Here is a 22,349-nt window from a genome sequence, read left to right on the forward strand (position 1 = left end):
TCCATGGATTTGAGTAAATACAATCATCCAAATGAGGTTTATCCAGAACAAAAATTATATGGGATGGGCACTATAAAATATCATATGGGGTAGGCTTCATAATGTGCCATGTTTCTCTTAATAATAATATTAAAGAAATAAGTTAAGTCAAAAGATTTTTTCTACTGGTGGAGTTCTTAGTTTCATAATTAAAGCATTATGTTTTTTCTTCATTTTCAGCATATAGTGATACATAGTATATGACCATATAATATACACTAAATATCTAACTAAATAAAATATATTGTAAGCTTTTTGATAAACACTCAACAATGATCCAATACACTACCTACAGTAAAATTGATATATAGTTTATTGAACTTAGCATTCATCGATATCCAGTATATAACTAGTTAATACACACCTAGCAAAATATTTATCCAACATCCCAATACACACCTCTAGATAAAGCAATATATGATTTTTAACATATAGTATTCATTAGCACATAGTACATGAGCACATGATGCACACTAGATGGCTTATTAATATATACTATAAGCTTTTTTGGTACATATCTAGCAACAACCTAATGTATACCTTGAGGCCCTTTCTTCTCTTCCAAATCTTTTTTCTTCTTTTCTAAGATTCTTGCATCTAAAAGTTTACGAAAATTATGTATCATTTTACCTAGAGGTGTATATTAAGATGTCGGATAAATATTTTACTAGGTGTGTATCAATTGACCATATACTGTATACCAGTGAATACTAAGTTCAGTGAACTATGTATCAATTTATCTGTAAGTGTGTATTAGATTATTGTGGGATGTGTATTAAAAAAGCTTACAATATATATCAATAAAGTGTCTAGTGATGGATACTATATTTTGAAAACTGTGTTTACTTTATCTAGAGATATGTATTGGGATGTTAGATGAATATTTTATTAGGCATGTATTAACTAGCCATATACTCTGTATTGATGAAACTAAGCTTAATAAATTATGTATCAATTTAGTTGTAGGTGTGCATTGAGCCGTTGCTAAATGTGTATCAAAAAAATTTACAATGTTGGACCTTAGTCTTTAACCAACTTTTCAAAAAATAATTGCCTAAGAAAATATGGGGTTTATTAGTTTTTATTAACCGCATAAAACTCTATATCCTTGAGCTGATCCGCATCAAGCCAGATCATCCTCATACGGTAGGTTGGATGGTCAGTCTCATTTAATCTCTACCAACCCATAAGACTTGTTGCCATATCATCAGCTACCTTCGACTATCATCAGCTACTCTCTGATTGGCAACCCCTTTCTGGATCCCATCGAGTGTGCGATGGCACATAGCCAACAATCTTCCTCCAATGACACCCGAGAGGCATATCGAATTTCAAACCTACAACCTCGCTCTGATACCAGTTGTTGGACCTTAGCCCCTAACCAACTTTGTAAAGATAATTATCCAAGGAAAGACAAGATTTATTAGTCTTTATTAACCACACAGAACTCCACATCCCTGAGTTGACCTGTATCAAGCCAGATCATCCTCATACGACAGGCTGGGTGGTCAGTCCCATTTAATCCCTATCAACCCATAAGATTTATTGCCACATTATCAACCATCCTCCGACTATCATCAGCTACCCTCTGGTTGGCAACCTCTTCCTGGATCCCACTAGATGTAGGCTGGCACATGGCCAACATACAATATATATCACTTGACTATAATATTTAGTATGTACCATATAGTTATATAGTATGCACCATATAGTCATATAGTATGTATCACTATATACTGAAAATGAGGAAAAAAGAGAATGTTTTAATTATGGGATTAATAACTCCACTAATAGAAAAAGTTTTTGACTTTAAATTTATTTTTTAAAATTAGTATTAAAAGAAATGTGATATACTATGAAGGCCATCCCATATGATATTTTATAGTGCCTGTCCCATATGATTTTTGTTCGTCTATTCAAATCTCTTTGTATATATCCAAGGAGATCATTGTAGTGTGTCAGTCCGGATCTATAGGAGGTAAAAAAAAATGGCCCATTGCAATGATCTAGGTTGGATAGGCCTCATGTAGATAATCATATTGATCCAAATACATGATTGCTATGGGATTATGGCTCAGTCAAACAAGTCCTCGTAATGTTTTATTTTATAATTTTGTTCCAATAATCCCATCTCTGTTCCCATGGTGGTCTACATCTCAATTCCACGGAGAGACTCGCTCTTAGGGGATCACCTCTATTAAAGCTTTCCATCCCAGGTGTTAAGCTCCGTGTCGTTTGGGCAAATATTATTCGTGCATGACAGGAACTGCGAGTAAAGAAGGATCGTGATTGAAGAAGACTCGAATAACGTGATAGATTAGATTCGAAACGATATATCGTAGTCTGAGATTCATCTAATTCTTCACGATTTTCAATTCTATTTTCATAATTTAACTATAATTTTTATTTAATATATTTTTTAAAAAATAAATAATATTATTAATTAAATTATTTTTTTTTGACTAAATACATTGATGATTGGATCTAATGTCAGCATCAAAACTGTCTCGTAATCTTGCAGAATATTTTATGTTTTGACCCTCTAGGTGCACTCATGCTGGATAGCACCCACTTGTACCAAAAGTAAGGGTACCGCTCTCACGAAACCCGAATCCCAGAGGGCCGTCGATGTCACTGCCCGTCGGCTCCACGGCTCCAGAGCTCAACGACGAGATAGGTGAGAAGAACCCTCGACCCCTCTCGATGATGGTGATGATGCCATGAAAACGTAAGTATGCCACATCACTTCTCTTTCTTCCTCAAATTGCTTTCTTTGGAACCAAATTGGTTATGATTCTGGAATTCTAAGATGTTTATGTGGTCTGGTTTTGTATCCTGCTTCTAATTTCATTTATTTGCTCTGTGCTGGGTGTTTGTAATGGTGTAGAGGTTATCTGATCTTCGCCGCTATCGAGTTGGAGACAATGTTTCTGTTGGATCTTATATAAAAAGGTTTGAAGCTTTACTTTTTTATGTATGAACTTCTACACCATGAAGAAAGATGCAGCTAAACTTATCCGAAGGTGTGAACCATGTCAGAAATATGCAAATATATAGCACCAACCGGTTAGTTAGTTGTCATCAATTATTGCACCATGACCCTTCGCATAATGGAGAATTTATATTCTTGGTCTTTTTCTCCTGGCATCTGTCAGAAAAAGTTCATAGTAGTCACCATCGATTACTTCACTAAGTGGATGGAAGCTGAACCTCTGGCACAAATCACTGAAAGTAGATAAAAGACTTCATTCAAAAATCATTCATATATAGATTCGATTTATCACAGACCATCATCACTGACAATGGTCAGCAATTTGATAATCAAAACTTTAAAGAGTTCTATGCGAAAATTTCATATTACGTATAAGCTCACATCAATCGGCCATCCACAATCCAACGGAGATGTGAAAGTAACAAATCAAATAATTTTGTATGGACTCAAGACTAGACTGAATGAAGCTAAAGATCTTTGGATGAAAGAATTATATCCGATCTTATAGGCATACCGAACAACTCCTCGTATATCAATAGGAGAATCACCGTTCAACCTGACTTATGGAACAGAAATGATGATCTCATTTGAGATCATATTACCATCAGTAAGGATAGAACAATACAGTGATATAAGTAATTCAGAATATCGGAGAGCTGATCTAGATCTACTTTCAGAAGTCCAACAACAAGCTCAACTTCGGATGGCAGCATATCGACAAAGAGTAGTCCGGTATTATAATGCAAAAGTTAAGTCGAAGGTCTTCTATCCAGGAGATCTAGTCCTAAGAAAAATTGAAGTTTCAAAACTTTTGGATCAAGAAAAGTTATCTCTGAATTGAGAAAGGCCTTGCAAAATAATCGAAATACTGAGACCGGATGCATATCGACTGAAAACCCTTGAGGGAGCAGCTATTCCTCGAATGTGGAATGCTGACAACCTAAAGATGTATTATCAATAAAGCTGCTTATATGTACAATATTCAACATGAAATATTGAATTTCAGAATCACGAAAGCATCGACCAACTACAAAGTGAGTTTAGACTGATAAATGGATGGTCAATTCCGATCGACTATATTTCAATTTTTTACTGTAAAAATCGACATATCGACTATATTTTGGCTTTCACCGTAAAAATCAAAATACCGATTATATCTGGGTACCGACTATATCTCAACTTTTCATTGAAAAAGTCAGCTCTAGTCGAACAACTATTATGCCGATTTAGTTCTAACTAAGCAAAATACTATGTCAATACGATCCAAGTCAAATTGAAATTATGCCGACTTGACTACGATCGATCGAAGGATATTCGACTTGCCATCGATTATCAGATAACTAGACATACTAACCCAACTACGGTCGGTTGAAAGATATTCGACTTATTACCGTTTATCCTAATACCTAAAAGGTAATATCTATTAACAGTCGACTAACGGAGGAATTCTACAAGTATGTTTAGCTTGCCGACCAATATCCGGTAGTTAAATAGTAATGCTACAATATTGCAAACACAGAAGAAAGAGTTGGTACTTAAAAAAATTTTCTTTCATTCATTCATTGAAAAGTAGATTACAAAATTGGACCAAAGTCCAATTACAAAAAATTTTTGATTACAAAAAAGAAGACAAAACATTACACCGATCACCAGTCGTCACTCCCATCTCCTTGCTCTGGTGCAACATCGATGATTGGAACGTCTTCTGATGCAGTCGGTGCACCGACTTCAGTAATCGGTGCAGCATCTTCAATCAGTGCAGCTTCATCTTCGGCAGCTCCATCTTTCGAGACAGAAGGGATGATGCTGCTCAGGTCCAAATTCAGGTACAACTTTCTGACCGCATCTCGACCATCCTCGTACCCGACATAATAAGAAGCAAACCAACCTTTGAGAATTTCTTCCTTAAACTCTTCAGAATTCTTGAAGTTCTCAATGGCGTAGTTCAAAGCTTTCTTTGCCGACTCTACTTTCGCTCTTGCCAACTTTGCATCAGCTTTTACGGAAGCCGACTCATCATCGACCAGTGCCATCCTTTTCAGGGTGGCCCAATATCTTCTACGTTTGGCTTCAAGTTCTTCAATGCAGCCATCCCGTTCTCATTGAAGCCGGTGGATAGAATGCTTCTTGCTCTTGAGTCATGACTCAAGAGACAAGATGTTCTAGCGAGCCGACTCAAGTTCAGCTCTAGAAGATTGAAGATCGATGGTCAGATGGGAGACTTCTTCTCGAAGCTTCGCCTCCTGCTCGATCGTCGCCTGGAGTTGCTCAAGGGCAGCCGTCTTCTCAACATTGACGGTCGCCACTCTGTCCATCCATGATCGATGAAAGTCGGCAATCTTTCGATAACCGACCTTCAGGTCATGCATGTTATGTGAATCAAGTCAGATCAGATCAGATAAAAATAATATATATGTTGAAGAACTTACCCCGAGTATCATTGAGTAGAAAGAAGTGAACATTTTGGCTACTGTTCAGTTCTTTCTATTCTCCCGATCAGTCGGGAGAAGAGCAGCTTGGATGAGCTGCTTGGCCAATGCCAGATTGGCCAAGGCTGACTCATCCTCAGAAACTTGGATGTCGAACAGAATCGAGTGGCCTGTCGACAATCCGTCATCTACTGAAGTTGCTGACACCTTCTCCCGATCTCCTGTTGGCAGCTCCGCACTTAAGAATGCAAGGAAAATCGAAACTCGACTGCACCCATGATGGTTCCGCTGGAGGAACGATCGGTGCAGCAGTCGATTGCTCGACTGCGACCTCCATCACGGTTCGAACTTCAGCTGGTGGAGCTGTCGATAGTATTGCTGCAACTCCGTCTTCTTCCGCCACCCTAGCTTCAGCGAACGGCACCTCTAGGAGCGTTGTCGGGGCCAACAACGCCAAAATCGGCTCAAGAACCAACACCGACGGTGCATCGAATTCCCTCGCTTGCGCTGATGAAGCAGCTACCCGATCCCTCTTCGAGGTCGGGAGGGTCCAGCTTCGGATACTGTCTTTTTCTTGACAGTATGCTGACGAATATCGATGATCGATACTCGTGTCCTCAACTGCATAGCTGCAATCAAAACAAAAAAGTCAGTATAGTTCAGAAATAAATAAGAAAAAAATGAAAGTGATCAACTAAGATATACCTAAGGAAGTGATCGAACTAAGATTGGCATTGTAGAGAGCGTGTTCGGTCATCAGCTCTCTCTATAGTGGTACTGCCATATCCTTCAGTCGGTGAAAATTCTCCCGATCGTCGATCTCCACCCGACTGTTCTCATTGAGGCCGGTCCTTGGATCACCCCAGCGTGAAAGAAAGCCTCAGAGAAGAGAGGAGAAAACAAAAAAGAATTAGTCCTTCCATCCATGAATGAACGATGGAAGATCGATGATAAAAGAAAGGCCTTTTCTTAGGTTGAAGAACCACCAACTCTTAATCTTGGGATGGGGATGAAGAACAAAGAAGGTACGAAAAAGAGAAGGACGAGGTTTGGTCAGTATTAACCGACACAGCAAAGCAAAATTAATTATCAATCGGACCAAATTCGATGCCAGTTGAGTAGGGCAAAGGCCATAGTAGTCAAGCAAATTTCGGACGAACTCCAGAGTCAAAAATCGAAGACCGCTCTGAAGGTCTTCGACATAAAAAGCAATCTGATCCGGAGGTGGAGAATTTATCCAACCATCAGAGCTAAGAGAGAACAATTGATACTGCTTCAGGATACGATACTGCTCCCGGAGCCGCTTAACATTAGGTCCAGATAGGAAAGAAGCTTTCACTTTCGGACCCGAAGGAGATTCGTCGGTCAAATTTTTCGACTGACTATCCCGACTAGAAGAAGCCCTAGCCATAAAAAGAAAATCAAAGAAGACCCTAAAACAAAAAGGAGAGATGAATTCAAAGGATGAAAAATTGGACCTGAAAGCTAAAAAGGAAGCGGAGAAGGGACCTTGGAGCTCTTTGGTCCTGGGGGGACCTTCCGGCAGAGCTTCCGCAACAGAGAATAGTGACAAAATGCAAAATAAAAGTTTGGCTGATAGCGATCCTATATATATAGAATCCATCAATGATCCAGATGAAGGCGGTCGAATCGGAATCTCATTAGATGATGACACGTGGCAACATCCGGACCAACCATTGGTCGGACGGTTTGATGCATCTGCTCTTGATCATGCCACCTCACTGTCATCTACGTGAACAGCTCCAACCCAATGATATTCGAATACGTGGCCAAGATCTACTAGACAGAATTGTATCATCCGGTGTCAAATTATTTTTTTGAAACGACGTTCAGTATCAAATTGTCCTGTCGAAATGACAGTCCAATAATGATTCTGCAGCTACCGAAATGACAAAACAGCCGGAGAACTCTCGTACTCCAAAAAGACTAATAGTCAAGTTAGAGCTCGAGGCAACACGTGACGACTTCCTTCGTCCAATGTGACAGAATATGTGATAGTGTACACATCGGATCACCTTGGACTTGAGAGTAGGGGGTAACTGTTGGGACAAATCAACCAACCCCCGACTCCGACTCTACATCGGCCGCATGAACATATTACATTGACTTACGATCGGTGAACCGATCTGCAGTCGTCTACTATCAACTATCAACTAATAATTTGGTTAACTCCTGACCGAAGACCATCAGCATATCAGAGTTACTAGCTGATACTCATTTGGGTCTACTACCGGCTTATTAGTATTACCGATAAATAGTCAGTCTATCTGCTCAACATATTCTAACCATTATGAACGGTTATCGACGACGTGTCATGACCATTAATGAGAATAAACAACCGACTAACTCCACGATTATGGCTCGATAATTTAGCGCTATAAAAAATGGAACCATATATTCGATAGTTACATCAGAATCATCTATAAAAAGGAGATAAACGAACAGCACGGATAAGATAATTCTGAGCTAAGACTCTACCATTCTAAATATTCTTATCTGTTGTTCATCAATCCCCTCTCTGACTTAAACATCGGAGGATCTTCATCGGATACAATTCTGATCTGTAAAAATTTTATCTTACAAATACTCTTCATCGATAATAGATGATAAAAAATTGATCGCAACAACCGTCGTTGCTTTGTGTTGAAGAATGGCCTTCCAGTAGTCCTTGCCGGTCTTTAGACTTCCTCACCCTTCACCACTTATCCCCTCACTACAGGAAAGAGTGAAAATGCTGACTTTTTATTGTCAACGCTAGGGAGAGACATCAGCAAATTTAAATCGCCACTCACATATGCCGACACTTATTATGATCATCGGAAGATGAAATTGTTACGACGCCTAAAAGCATCGACGGACTCCTTTCATGCATCGCTAAAATTCACACCTACCCCAAACCTCCGTTTAGTCGAAACCCTACCCTCTTTCGCTCTAACCCCCTCTTCGGATTCCTCCCATGTCCTGTGCCTCCGTTCCCGATCGAAAACCGACTCTCCGCCTCATTTAAAACCAGCCCTCTCCCTCCATTTCTAGCCCCAAACTAATCCCTCTTTTCCCCCACCTCCTCCTCTTCCGGCCTCATCATGGACGGACGGTCTCCCTCCTCCTCCGACCTCTCATCGCCGACGGTCTCCCTCTTCCTCCGACTTCTAGTCGCTGACGATCTCCCTCTTCCTCCGACTTCTAGTCGCTGACGATCTCCCTCTTCCTCTGGCCTCTCTAGCTCCTCCACCTCGCTCATCCTCCTCCGATCTCTCGTCGCCGTCGCCGTCGCCGTCGCCATCATCGTAGCTGTCCCTGATGAGATCCAGCAGGAGATCACCATCAACGACGTCGAGAGTCCGTCGACTAAGCTTCGCTAGGGCTCGTGGTTATTGTTCTCATTTCCTTTGCCAAATTAATCCCGATCCTTTGGCAAATTGATCTCTTACCAACTGTTCTCATCTCCTTTTCTACAGTACAGTAGAGCCGACTGGGGAGCCTCTCCAACCGTTGTCGAAACCTCAGCGTCCTATAGATCCTGGTACATCATCTATCTGTTGTTTTGTGCTGTGTTAACCATCCTTCCAACCTCATGGCATCATTGGTCCTTCTTTTAGGAGCATAGCATGCATATTCTCACCGTTTGATGAAATGCCTGCTTAATTTTCTTTTGGCAATAATGGATTGATCAATCTTAATTATGTCACAGAACAATGCATGCATGCTTCAATTATGTTGCTCTTTGCTTGCAAAGTGATTTTCTAATGGAAATTTTCTACATTCATGTCACACCAATGATGCATCTTCGGAGAAGCAATCACTAGTGAGGTCACTGGACCATGTTTAAATCAGTATTCTTTCCATGCAGATGCTCATCTAATTTATTTTCATGGTTCCAGTGGGCATTAACCAAAATATCATGTCATCTAATTTTAAGTTTGTTACCACCTATCAACATTCAAGCATTCCTCTTCCAGCTGAGTAGTCCAATAAAGGTTAACTGATTTAAACCTAAGTTTCTGTGGATTAGACTTAAAATTTTCCTGCGATAGCTGGGTCTTTCTGTGTTTTTTTTGTTAGCTCCATATCTAAGTTCTTGGGTGTTGTTGCAAGCTTGTTCTAAGGTGCTGTTGGAGGCTTGTTCCCTGATTTTTTTTTTCCTGATTGTCTTTAAACAACTATTTTCTAGTTTTCCAGATGATTAGCTGTTGTAGATTCAACAAAAAGTTTATATGGTCGGTTGATATTGGTGTGCTATCATGATATTGATGTTCTGTCATGTATATTCAACCAAAAAGCTTCTTTTTTGTCATCTTGCTGCTTATAAAATTCTGTTTCCACTTTCAATGATGATGAGATACCTTAGTTTACCAGAAGTTTACTGATTGGTGATTGAATGTGGGATTTTTTTTTTGCTTATTATTCTTGCCATGGAAAACACATTGAAGTGAATTAATAAAAAAATGCATTGCCAAACACTTGATTGAAATCAGTGGAATAAAATGATTGCTGCCTGGAATGCTTTACATTCACTTGTAGGATTGGAGGCAGACCTTCATTACTTTGATATATACAAGAACAAATTGATGTGAATGGACACTACTATTGCATGGCTGAGGTGCTTTAAAAATTTTTAATTTAAAAATTTTAAAAATATTACATTGCATAAAATCATAGATCCATCATTTGATTAATATACATATTCTACGGCATCTGTATATTTATATATTTTTATACGGATGAAAGAATTATGTACATTGATCAATTGATTGTCCAGTATGGATAATTTTGAAAATGCAATTAATTCTATAGGTCGTTACAGTAATCAAATGATACGGTGAGGATTTGAAAGAAATTTTGGATAATATTTCTCGTTAGTTTTCCTCACACATTTTACACCATGTGGAAGAAAACTAAGAAAAGATACTATCGAAATTTTTTTCGGACCCTCACCATATTGTTTGATTACTGTACTGACCTATAAAATTAATGCAATTCTTGAACGGGATAGGACCTTTTATACCTATTAGTTGATGGTAGAATATAATTATTATATAAGCCATTCGAAATGATAAAATAATAATTTAGTAATTATCACATGATAACTGTTATATAACCAGAAAACTCTCTGCTATGTCTTCTGAGATCTGTCAAATAGTGTATAACCTACCATTCTAGTTTCATATGTTTTAAGGAGAAGATGTTAGTAATGTTGAGAGAGGATGTTTTTTCCTACTGTGCAGAAGTTATTATATCTCCTTCTTCAGTGCTTTGTTTAACAGCATATTATGTAATGTGATTTGCTAAATTACTATTTTAATGCATATTTCATTGTGTCCTCATAAATTTCTTGACATTAATTACAATCTTGATCATTGGTATAATTTTATTTGTATAACTTTTTTCCAAAAATTGTTATTCAATTATTATTTTCATACAATGAACAAAGTTGGATAAACAAGCCAAGGTCCACTCAAGATTATTTTGAAGGAGTGCGAAATTTCATTAAATTTGCTATTGAGAAAGGATCAATGAATGGAAAGATTTTTTGTCCATGCCGAAAATGTGTAAATAATTCTTCTCTCGATCCACAAACTGTCGAAGAACATTGGGTGTGGAATGATTTTGTAAGAGGATACACCGAATGGGTATTTCATGGAGAATTCATATTGCCATCTTCGTGTAATCAATCCTCACATATAGAATATAGATCTGATATTGGAATCAGTAATCTATAAAGAAATGCTGCAAGAGAAGATGATACGAGGGGTTTGTTTAGAGATGCTATGGGATTTGGTATTGAAAATTTAAGATATTTCAATGAAGGATAAAAAACATATGTGATGCCCGATGAGTCTACATTTACTGGTCCTATGCATGTTAAGAGACCTCGGCATTCATCTAATTATGAGGTAGAACATCGGTATCATAATTTAATGAAAGATTGTAATCAAGAATTATATTCGGATTGTAAAAATTTTACAAAAATTTTATTTCTTGTGCATCTATTTTATTTGAAATATTTGAACGGATGGTCTGGTAAGAGTTTTACTATGCTACTCTAATTATTAAATGATGCATTTCTTGAAGGCAATATTTTGCCAACTTCTTCTTATGAAGCCAAAAAACTTGTAAAGAAATTGGATCTTGGATATGAGAAGATTCATAGTTGTCCAAATGACTGTATATTGTATTGGAAGGAAAATGTTAACCAAGAATCATACAATATCTGTGGATCTTCATGATGGGCATCACATAAAAAAAGAGTGATGTATTAAACAAAGTGGATGCTACTCAGAGTAAGATAAAAAAATCGGCTAAAGTTTTACATTACTTTCTTCTGATACCTAGATTGAAAAGGATCTACGCATCATCGAAGACAGTTTCTTCGATGAAATGGCATGATGAAGGTCATACAAAAGATAGAATGTTAAGATATCCAGCTGATAGTTTAACATGAAAAATATTTGATGATAGGCATTTTGATTTTGCCTTAGATATTCGCAGCGTTAGATTGGGTTTAGCTATTGATGGCTTTAATCTATTTTGATCATTGAGTTCTACTTATAACACTTGGCTAGTCGTTCTGATTTCATATAATTTATCACCATAGATATGCATGAAATAGTCTTTACTTATCTTGTCAATGGTTATTCCAGACAACAAGGGCCCAAGCAATGATATTGATGTTTTTTTGCAACCTTTAATAGGAGAATTAAAATAGCTATAGGAGGGTATCGATTCATTTGATGCTTACAGTGGTCAAACATTCAAATGGAGGGCAGCTCTTATTTGGACTATCAATGATTTTTCTGTATATACTAATTTATCCGAATGAAGCACAAAGCGACATATTGCATGTCCCTTTTGTGGGGATTCTATCCATTTAGCTAAAACATGGAGAAAAGTTCTGCTATATGGGCCATCATCGATGGTTAGAAGTCGACCATCCATTTCGATTTTAATAAGATTTATTTGATGGTACTATAGAGTTGCGATCTGCTCCTGTACCACCATCTGGAATTGAGGTTCTTATGCAAATGCATGGCATGAATCATAGGTACGGTAAGGTTTCTAAGTATTCTAAGAAAAGAGAAAAGAAAGATGTTAAAAGCTCAACAAATGAAGGATTGACAGAAGATGTTAGTACTCACAATATTGATTCAGGAGTGTTTGAGGATGCTAACAACTTCTACGATGATGATGATCATACAAAAGAAAGTTGGATTGATGATGACATAATAGATGTATCTACATATAGAGTTGTTAAGCAGTTGTGGAAGAAAAGGAGTATTTTTTTTTTGATTTACCTAATTGAAAGTACAATCTTTTGAGACATAATCTTGACATGATACATATAGAAAAGAATGTTTGTGATAATTTGATTGGTATATTGTTAAATCTTGATGAAAAGAGTAAAGATAACTTAAAAGCATGTTTAGATTTGAAAGAGATGGATATAAGACAGGAGCTTCATCATAGAGAGCTTGCTCATGGTAAAGTTTATATACCTCTGTATTGTATACAATGTCTATTCGAGAGAGATCTTTTTTTGATATTTTCAAAGAATATCAAGGTTCCTAATGGCTATGCATTGAATACTTCAAGATGTGTAAATCTCAAAGAGCGCAAACTTTCTAATCTTAAAAGTCATGATGGTCACATTTTGATGCAAGATATTTTTTCACTAGCTTTAAGATCATCAATATCAAAACAAGTGGTTGCTATTATTGCTCAATTATCATCATTTTTTAAGTCATTATGCTTCAAAATTTTCAATCCACGAGAGCTTGATCGATTAGAGTCTGGTATTGTATTTGCACTTTGCAATATGAAAAAGATCTTTCCCCTCGGATTTTTCACGATTATGGTTCATCTACTTGTTCACTTAGCTGCGGAAGCAAAACTTGGTGGACCAGTACACTATAAATGGATGTATCCTATTGAGAGGTGATGTTGCTAAACTTTATAATTTAAAAATTTTGAATATAAATAATGTTGTATCTATTTTGATGATTTAATAAATTATTAATTTTTGAATGTATCTTATGCGTTTAAAAGATTATGTATGGAATAGAGCCTATCCTGAAGGCTCAAATACAGAAAGATATATTGCTGAAGAGTGTTTGATATTTTGTTCAAGATATCTTAAAAATATAGAGATCATTTTCAATCGACCGCAAAAAAAAAATGATATTATTGAAAACTCAGAAATTTATAAGTTCTCAACTACTGGAAGAATTTTGGAGAAGGTTGAAAGTGTGGTTCTTGACAAAAAATCCCTAACACAAGCCCATCATTATATGTTACTTCATAGTGATATAATATCTCAGTATCGCAGGTTAGTATAGTCATATATTGATTTATTTTGTTGTCATCATATGTAATATTCTTAATTAAAGAATTAATTTTTCTTGTAGTAAATTTTTGGTTGCTCAGAGATGAGCAAATCATATCATTCGATCCAATCCAAGGATTAAGCAATGATGGTTGATCGAGTTATTCTCTAAATGGCTTTTTAAACAGGTTAGTTATCTATATAAGAGGAAAGATTAATATTTGAGTACATTTATAAGCATCAAATAATATATTAACAATTTTATTATGATTTTTAAGTATTAATAATGATGGAGAGTAACTATTCAGATGAATTAATTGTCATTGCTCGAGATCCTAATAATATTGTGAACAGATATAATGGTTTCATCATTAATGAATTTAAATTTCATACAAAAGAATGTGAAAAATTTAGAAAAACCCAAAACAGTGGCATCGTAGTGGAAGCAAATAGAAAGATTTATTATGGTGTACTTACAGATATTTTTGAGTTAGAATATTATGAAAAATTTAAAATTATATTATTTTGATGTAATTGGATGGATAGAAACTCTCCAAGGGGCTTAAAACAAGATATGATAGATTATGCTTATAAATTTTTCAAGGCTGATACATACTGGGGTGTTATTAAAGGATGATCCATTTGTTTTTTCATCTTAAGCTCGTCAAGTTTTTTTGTATAAGAATTGAAAGATAAGGAATGGGCTGTTGTGGTGACAACGAAACCCCGAGACTTATATGATTTGGGAAAGGAGTTAGAAATAAAGGATGATGAAACTTATACGCAGTGTATGCCTTATAATCTTACATCGACTAATGATCTAAATGCTACAAGCTTGGTTAGGATAGATATTGAAGAAAAAAATATTGATTGATTTTGAATTTGTAAGAGATTTAAGATGTGTACATTTATTATATATTCATATTCATTTATTTTATTTTATTTTTTATTAGCAATTTAATCAATGTTGTATTTATCATTTTATAACTTATCTGGTTTTTGTTTCTATTTGTGAATATTAGATGATATCATGCCTCGACACAGACGACAGTTGAAGTGGTCCCAGCAGTTTAAGGCCGGTCGTTCGTCATTCCCACAGCAATCCCATGCCGGTCCTTCATCATTCCTGCAGTAGTCCCATGCCGATCCGTCACAACCTGTCGACAACCGTCAACAAGTCATTCGGTACAATCGGATGGGGCAGCCCATCAACAAGTCGACTAGATTGTTGATGAGCTTCTCAAGTACTATTGCACGTAAGGGTCAGCTTTGCCCTTTAAATTATTCTAGATGGAACGATATGCTTCATGCATATAAGCTTGAGATTCTACGATTAGTAGAGATAAAAAGATGATTTAATAATTTATGTTAATTTATTTATACACAATTAATTATATTATTTAATAATTGGATATCCTTGCTTCAATGTAGAGTAAATTTGTACTCCCTCCAGACAGCCATGAATAGGTGTTGAAGTCCCTTAATCGAAAATGGAAAGAATTTAAGGCAACACTAAAGAGGGACTATAAGAGAGAGGGCTTGGCAGAGAACGATGTTACTCATATTTGTCCTCTTGATGTTGATCCTCATTGGTGGAGGGAGCTTGTCCATTATTGATTCTCTGAGAGAGGACAAGTAATTGTATACATTCATTATATATCTTATGTTATATTGATTACTAATATAGATAATTTAGATATATACAAGATATATTACATTGTTTACTTTATTTTGTAGGCATATTCTGCTATTGGTAGGGCTGCACGAGCAGCTCAATCTGCTCCTCATACATCAGGTTCCAAAAGCTATGCACGACGCAAACAAGAATATGTAAGCTTATTTCAAAATATTTAGCATATTACAAACTTTATGGATCGTATTTCAAAATATTTGTCAATTATAATTTATGGATCATATATTTTATGAAATTTATGTTTTCTGTAGATAGATGAGCATGGTCGGGAGCCGGATCAGGTGGAGTTTTATACGATGACTTATGTTCATCGAGATGGCCGTTTTATTACTGACGAGTCGCGAGATATATTTGTATGTATTTATAATTATTTAATATAATAATTTATAATTTATTTTTTATTATAAAATTAATATATATATATATATTTTGAATATAGGAGAGAGTTTTATCTCTTATTGCAGAGCGTGTCGGTGAATCCTTAGCATTTATGGAGGCCAGTCGTGTCGAGGCTCAGATGATGACAAAGCTACTGGGACTGGATTGGTACGGTCGAGTGAGAGGTTATAGAGTTGGAGTCATCCCCACTCGGTTATCTAATATACGCTGATGCACTCAGGATGCTAGAGAGAGCTCTAGCAATGTTGATATATCTATGCCCGAGGCTCGAATGAAGGCACGGATCAAGAAGCAGATAGAGGCGCGGGTGCAGGCGCAAGTGCAGGTAGAGGCGTGGGTGCAGGCGCAAATGGGGATGATAAAACAAAATTATGACACTGTAATATCCAGCTTGAAGACTCAGATTGATCAGTTGGCATCCACATTACACACATTTGTAGACTCTTCTAGGATAAATATCTTATTATATTTATATTTGTTTATTAACTTAATAATTTAATTTATATTATTATTTTCGTATTCTCAACACTGAAGTTTTTATATATTTGTTGTAGACTCCTGATAGTTCCAACAGTCATGGAGTTGATGATAGTCATGCTTCTATGGATGACTGATAGCCCAATGCCTCTATCTTTCTTTTGAGTTTTGTAATTCATGAACATGACGGACAGGTTTACGTATTGATATGGATTGTTATTATGACTTTATATTGCTGTTTGAATTTTGTTAAGCTGGTATTTTTTCAAATATATTTAACTTAAAGCAAGGATTGAAATGCTCTTTAAATGAACTAACCTGCAATTCTCTTTTTGGATCTAGTTTATTATGAAAATGATCGTGTGCTCCATCATGATGAAAGTATATATCGATTTGAGTGTGTAAGTTTCATGCCATCTGTTGTTTTATTATTGAGACTTTGACTTCTTGTTTTCATAATGGTTGTCAAAATACTGCATCTAAATCTATGGTAGTAAGATATGGTGGGGTTTGCCTAGTATTTTTGAATGAGTTGGTAACGAGTTGTGCTTGGGAAGTTTTGTTGTTGATGAAGGCTTCATGTTGTTTTATGATGGGATTTTATTTAGATGCTTCAGAAACTCTTATACAAATGCTTGATTTAGGGTTATGGCCTGAATACATAGACAGGGCAGCTGTGTTGCAGGGACTTAGGAGGAGCATACAGGAATCTGGAAACATTGAACCTTACATCAAGCTGTGCAGGCGCCTATCTGATATGGATCTGACTGGACCCTGCCTTGTATATTTGTACATAAGTAAATATAAGCTGTGGATTATAAAAATGCTCTGAAGGCTTAGATGAGAGTTTCTGCCAACTTGTTTGGTCGATTGTTCTCTTACCAGCCAAGCTTTTCTTTATGCATTTTGCTGCATTTGTATAGTAAGATGAATGAGGACCGGAAGTTAAAGTGTTTTAATAGGCACCAAACATGGATCAAGATGAAATATGTCCAAAAAAATGTCACCATTGTCTATACAGGCATACAAAAGATATATGTAATCTCAGATTTTTGTAATTTTGCCTTCTATGATGTTGTAAATCTTGTATTTCAAATGTGTGGGCTGTCTGAAATAATCCTCTGGATGGCTTTATTTAGTCTCCCTCAGGTTGAAGCTTGACTATCGAGTGCAGGTTTGTGGAAAATCAATGGGGGAAGAAGTGCAGGTCTGTCCTCCATTCTCCATCATTTCCCTTTTTCTAACATTTGTTAAGTGCTACTGGTATCTACTCATATACGTATTGCTGCTCCACTTCCCATTGTTATTTCAATATGCTTTGAAGGTTGCTTGCTAATGCATGTAACGGTATAAGACTGGTAGTAGATAGGTGTGCATGCATGCGTATGTGAAGTAATGTTATGCAGTGTTGCATGTTCCTGAAAGAAGTCCCACTGCTTGCGTGACTATGTTATTGAGTCATCTCTGTAGTCTAACCTGTTTAAGAAGCACCTTATAGGTCTGAAAAGTGACAACTCATCTTTCTCAGCATTTTTTTTTTTTTATAAATAATGCAGGAGTGAAGAAATGCATGAAGAATATCACCTGTAAAGTAAGGCAGGACAGGTGATGAATGGGAGTATTCATGTTCGGTTGTATCAGGGAGAACTCCCTGAAAAAATACATGCTGATACGTTATACATTACTAAAATTAGTGTATGTGTTTTTTTTTTTCCTAAATTAGATGAATTGTAAGTGAGTTTATATTGAATCTTGGGTTACCAGATCAAAATTTAAATGTTCCCGAGGAATTGCATGAAATGCCTGTTCGCAGCCCAAAAAGTTAGTTCTCCAGAACTGGTCGAGTATTTCTCTTAGGCTATAAAGCAGGCCACTTCATGTATGACCCTCAGGTATCCTTTTTAAGAATATTTTGGGCAGTTAATATATTTTTTATTTGATACATTCATCTCGATTCATCTCTGTTTTTGTAAAAGATGCTAACAGGAGGTCATCAATAAAATGCGTGTGCATTCACCAATCTTGAATCAGATTAAGATCACAGCTTCTGGTCATGCTCGTTTTGCATTGCGTCGCACTTTTGATATATGATATGTGATGCCTCTAATAGTAACTAACCTTGGTTCTTAGCCAGAGTATAACATGAGGCGGCGGCAGAAAACGAACACGCCAACAGCAGGTTGGGGTCCATGCCTGGGACTGTTCTCGCTGGCATTCCCTGTGCTGGTCTGATGGCTCTGCGGTATATTAGAGCAGGTCACTTGATTGACTTGTGCGGGCATACCAATCTATTTAAAGCCACTTTGAGCATCTAATGCCTCCTCATTATTGCCTTGCGACGTTACCATCAGCCGACTCTCCAGCCAGTGGACCAGATGCAGGCTTCAATACCGCAGTCAATGGAAAGCAGTCAATGCAAAGGCCTGTAACTATTTCTCATAACCATGTAGAAAATTGGCACTTGGCACTTCTCATCTGCCTTATTTTCTTGTCATTTTTGTTGGCGGTCCCTCAAGAGGGAACTAATAAATAGGTGCGGAAAGAATAACATAAGACTAAGGATGGTGGTACTAGATTCCAAAAAAAACATATGCAACTTGAGAGATTCCAAAGTGGTTCATATTGTTTCAACATTTTTAATAAATTTTGAACAGGTATATATATTATTATACAGATTACTTTCGGATTACATGTTTTTTATTTTTTTTTTAATTTAGTAAATACTGACATTTTAAAGCATCGAAAATGCTTAGCATTTGCCGACGCTTATAAGCATCGGAATTTACATTTTTAACAATGCAAATGCTAGCATCGGGAATATTTCTCATGTTACCAATGGTTTACCGAAGCATCAAAAAAAATAGTTTCCATACTTCATTTAACAATGCTTGTCCGATGCTTCTCGAGGAATTAATTTGCGATGCTTATAAGCATCGATAATTGACTAATTTTGCGTTGGCAATGCTACATTATACTGTAGTGCCTCCATGGCGAATGTATATGGTCATACTGGATAACAGGTGGTGTTAGCAAGGGGAAGATGAAGAACTGCTGAGTTTAATGGTTACATGATCACATAGTCAGCCCTAGGGCGAGTCGAACTAGGCGATCGCCCCAGGCTTCGATTTTTTTTTTTTGGGTAAACGAAACACCATTCTTCCTCTCTCGAATTCCGACTCCCAACGGCTTCCAAGCCCCAGCAAGAGTTTTTTAGCTCTCGTCATCTCGATTTCTCTCGTAATTTCTCATCACCTCACAACGCCTTTCTCCCTATTCTTTTTTTGGATAAATCAAACGTCATTCTTCCTCTCCAGAGTCCCGACTCTCCAACGGCTCTTAGCAAGAGCTTTTTAGCTCTTGTCATCTCGATTTCTCTCGTAATTTCTCAATTCTCATCCCCTCTTATCACCTCGCAATGCCTCCTTTGATTTCTCCCTGTTTTGCTATTCACCAATGGTTCTTCCATGCTTTGGGCATCAAATATCAGATCAAAATCCGTCAAAAAATCAAGTAAATCTCTTCAATCCTCCTTCAATTTGCTATGAATTTTAAACTTGATTTTTTGCTGATTTATTGTCAAAAAAATTCTTAAAATCTTAGTTCAACAAGTTCTCCTGTTTTTTCATTTTTTTATCTTTCTGGCACTGTTGGGCCGCCGCCAATCACCGGATCCTGTGGTTGTCGCCATCCAGTCGTCGGGGATGCCCCTTCAGTTGTGGGCACTGATAGCTGGGAAGGAGGATCTCTCTTGTGGCCTTACCTCAGAAATGAGGGATGAGTTCTCTATTTCGTTAAAAAAAAAAAAAAAGATCTCCTGTTTTACCGTGGAAGAAGAAGGAAAAAAAAATGGTCCACAATCCACAATAAAAAAAAAAGAGAGAAAAGATGGTCTACACTGTTCCGTTAAAAAATAAAAGAGAAGATAAGTCCTTTGTTTTACCGTAGAAGAAGAAGAAAGAAAAAAAGAAAAAAAAATGGTCCACAGTCCACACAATAAAAAAAAAATGATCCATATAATATAATTATATGGATTTGTTAATTATGATCTGATTAGTTTAGGCATATGAAATTTGGTCCGTCTATGTGAGAGTCTTGATCAATGGGTCAGAATCCTTGTATATGATGGAATATATTTAATTTTGTATACCTAAGACTTATTTTTTTAAATAAATATAATCATGGTCTTTATATCCATCTTATTTTTCTGGATTATTTGTGGTTTCACTTCATTTTCCTATTTCTTTTTTACTATATTTTATTCTTAAAGTAATTAATTAATTGTTATATTTTATTTTTCAGATTTAAATTCTTATTACAATTACAGTAGTTTTTGCTCAAATTTGTTCGATCAAAAAAACCTTCAAGCAAGTTCTATTATTCTATCAAAAGGCTTTAAATTAGGTTCTATTGTTCTAAACTTCAAATTTATTGGTTATTAATTTTAGCTAATATCTATTATTTTATTTATAAAAATGATACCTAAAAAATATTCTTCGGGTCATGAAAAACTTAAGAAAAAAAGAAAACAAGAACAATTGACTCAATCATTAAAAGGAGGTCTTGATAAATTTATTATAACTTAAAAAAATAATATAGTTGAGAATTCAAATAATATTGCTAGTGAATTTGTCAATAAAAATAAAAATATTTCTTGTGAATTGGATAATGATAATAATACTAATGATAATACTAATAGTACAGATGATCTCATTAGTGATTATAAAAATTTAATGAATGAAAAATCAAGTGAATCAAATATTTTTGACATTTATGATCCTAAGATATAAGATAGTCTTGATATAAATTCTAGAGATTTATTAATTAAAAATAATCCTAAAAGAGATATTAATATAAAGTTTCCTCTTGATCAATATAATAGATATTTTTCTTTAACACATTACGATCGAACTTTACCAAATGGAGAGCAACATGATCGAAAATGGTTAGTATATTCAAAAGAGCTAAACAAATTATTTTATTTTTATTGTAAACTATTTAAATCAAATGATAATAGTAGTAGAAGTCAATTATCAAGTGATAGCTTTAGAGATTGGAAATATCTTAGTGAAAGACTTAAAGCTCATGAAACTAGTAATGATCACATTCATAATATGACCATTTGGATTGATTTGCAGAATAGATTTAAAAAAAAGCAAACAATTGATAAACATATTCAAGAGCAAATTAATAAAGAGAAAGAATATTAGAAAAAAAATATAATTAAGAATAAGAGCTGCTGTTAAATTTTTTGCTCAAAGTTCTTTAGTTTTTCGTGGAACAAATAAAAAAATTTATTAAAATAATAATGATAATTTTTTACGATTAATTGAAATGATTGTTATTTTTGATCCAACTATGCAAGAACATCCTAGATATATTCAAAATAATGAAATTCAATATCATTATCTTAGTCATAAAATTCAAGATGAGTTAGTAATTGCATTAGCATCTAATATAAAAAAATTAATAATTAAAATAATTAAAGAAGTAAAATATTATTCAATTATACTCATTGTACTCCAGATGCAAATCATCAAGAGCAAATGTCTTTGATCATACGATGTGTGAATATTTCAAAAAGACTAATAATAATAGAATAATACTTTTTAGAATTTTTAAAAGTGGATAATACATCATGTTTAGGCCTTTTTAATGAATTACAATCTATTATAGAAACTCTTGATTTAAATATTGATGATATAAGAGGACAAGAATACGACAATGGATTTAATATGAAAGAAAAAAAATCAGAGAGTACAAAAAAGATTGTTAGAAATAAATTCTAGAGCATTTTATACACCATGTGTTTGTCATAGTCTTAACTTAACACTTTGTGATATGACTTCATCTTGTAGTAAAGCTAAAATATTTTTTGATGTGATACAATGTATATATAATGCATTTAATGGTTTTATAAAGAGATAAAAAAATTTATTTAATAATGTACCTAATTTAACATTAAAATCATTGTCACAAATA

The 22,349-nt window shown here is 35.5% G+C and overlaps 1 long non-coding RNA gene and 2 pseudogenes across 1 annotated transcript; all 3 read left to right on the plus strand.

Annotated features, from left to right (window-relative positions):
* The first annotated feature begins 8,304 nt into the window (after window positions 1-8,304).
* On the plus strand, window positions 8,305-18,220 carry LOC105057286 (uncharacterized). Its single transcript, XR_012138612.1, has 5 exons — window positions 8,305-8,851; window positions 8,940-9,004; window positions 14,824-15,057; window positions 16,713-17,577; window positions 17,927-18,220. It is a non-coding gene; the product is annotated as an uncharacterized lncRNA (long non-coding RNA).
* Window positions 9,014-13,641, plus strand: LOC140855657 (uncharacterized; annotated as a pseudogene).
* LOC140855555 (uncharacterized) lies at window positions 15,102-16,600 on the plus strand (annotated as a pseudogene).
* Window positions 18,221-22,349: the final 4,129 nt, after the last annotated feature.

Source organism: Elaeis guineensis, chromosome 2 (assembly GCF_000442705.2).
Source record: "Elaeis guineensis isolate ETL-2024a chromosome 2, EG11, whole genome shotgun sequence".
Classification (NCBI taxonomy): Eukaryota; Viridiplantae; Streptophyta; class Magnoliopsida; order Arecales; family Arecaceae; genus Elaeis; species Elaeis guineensis.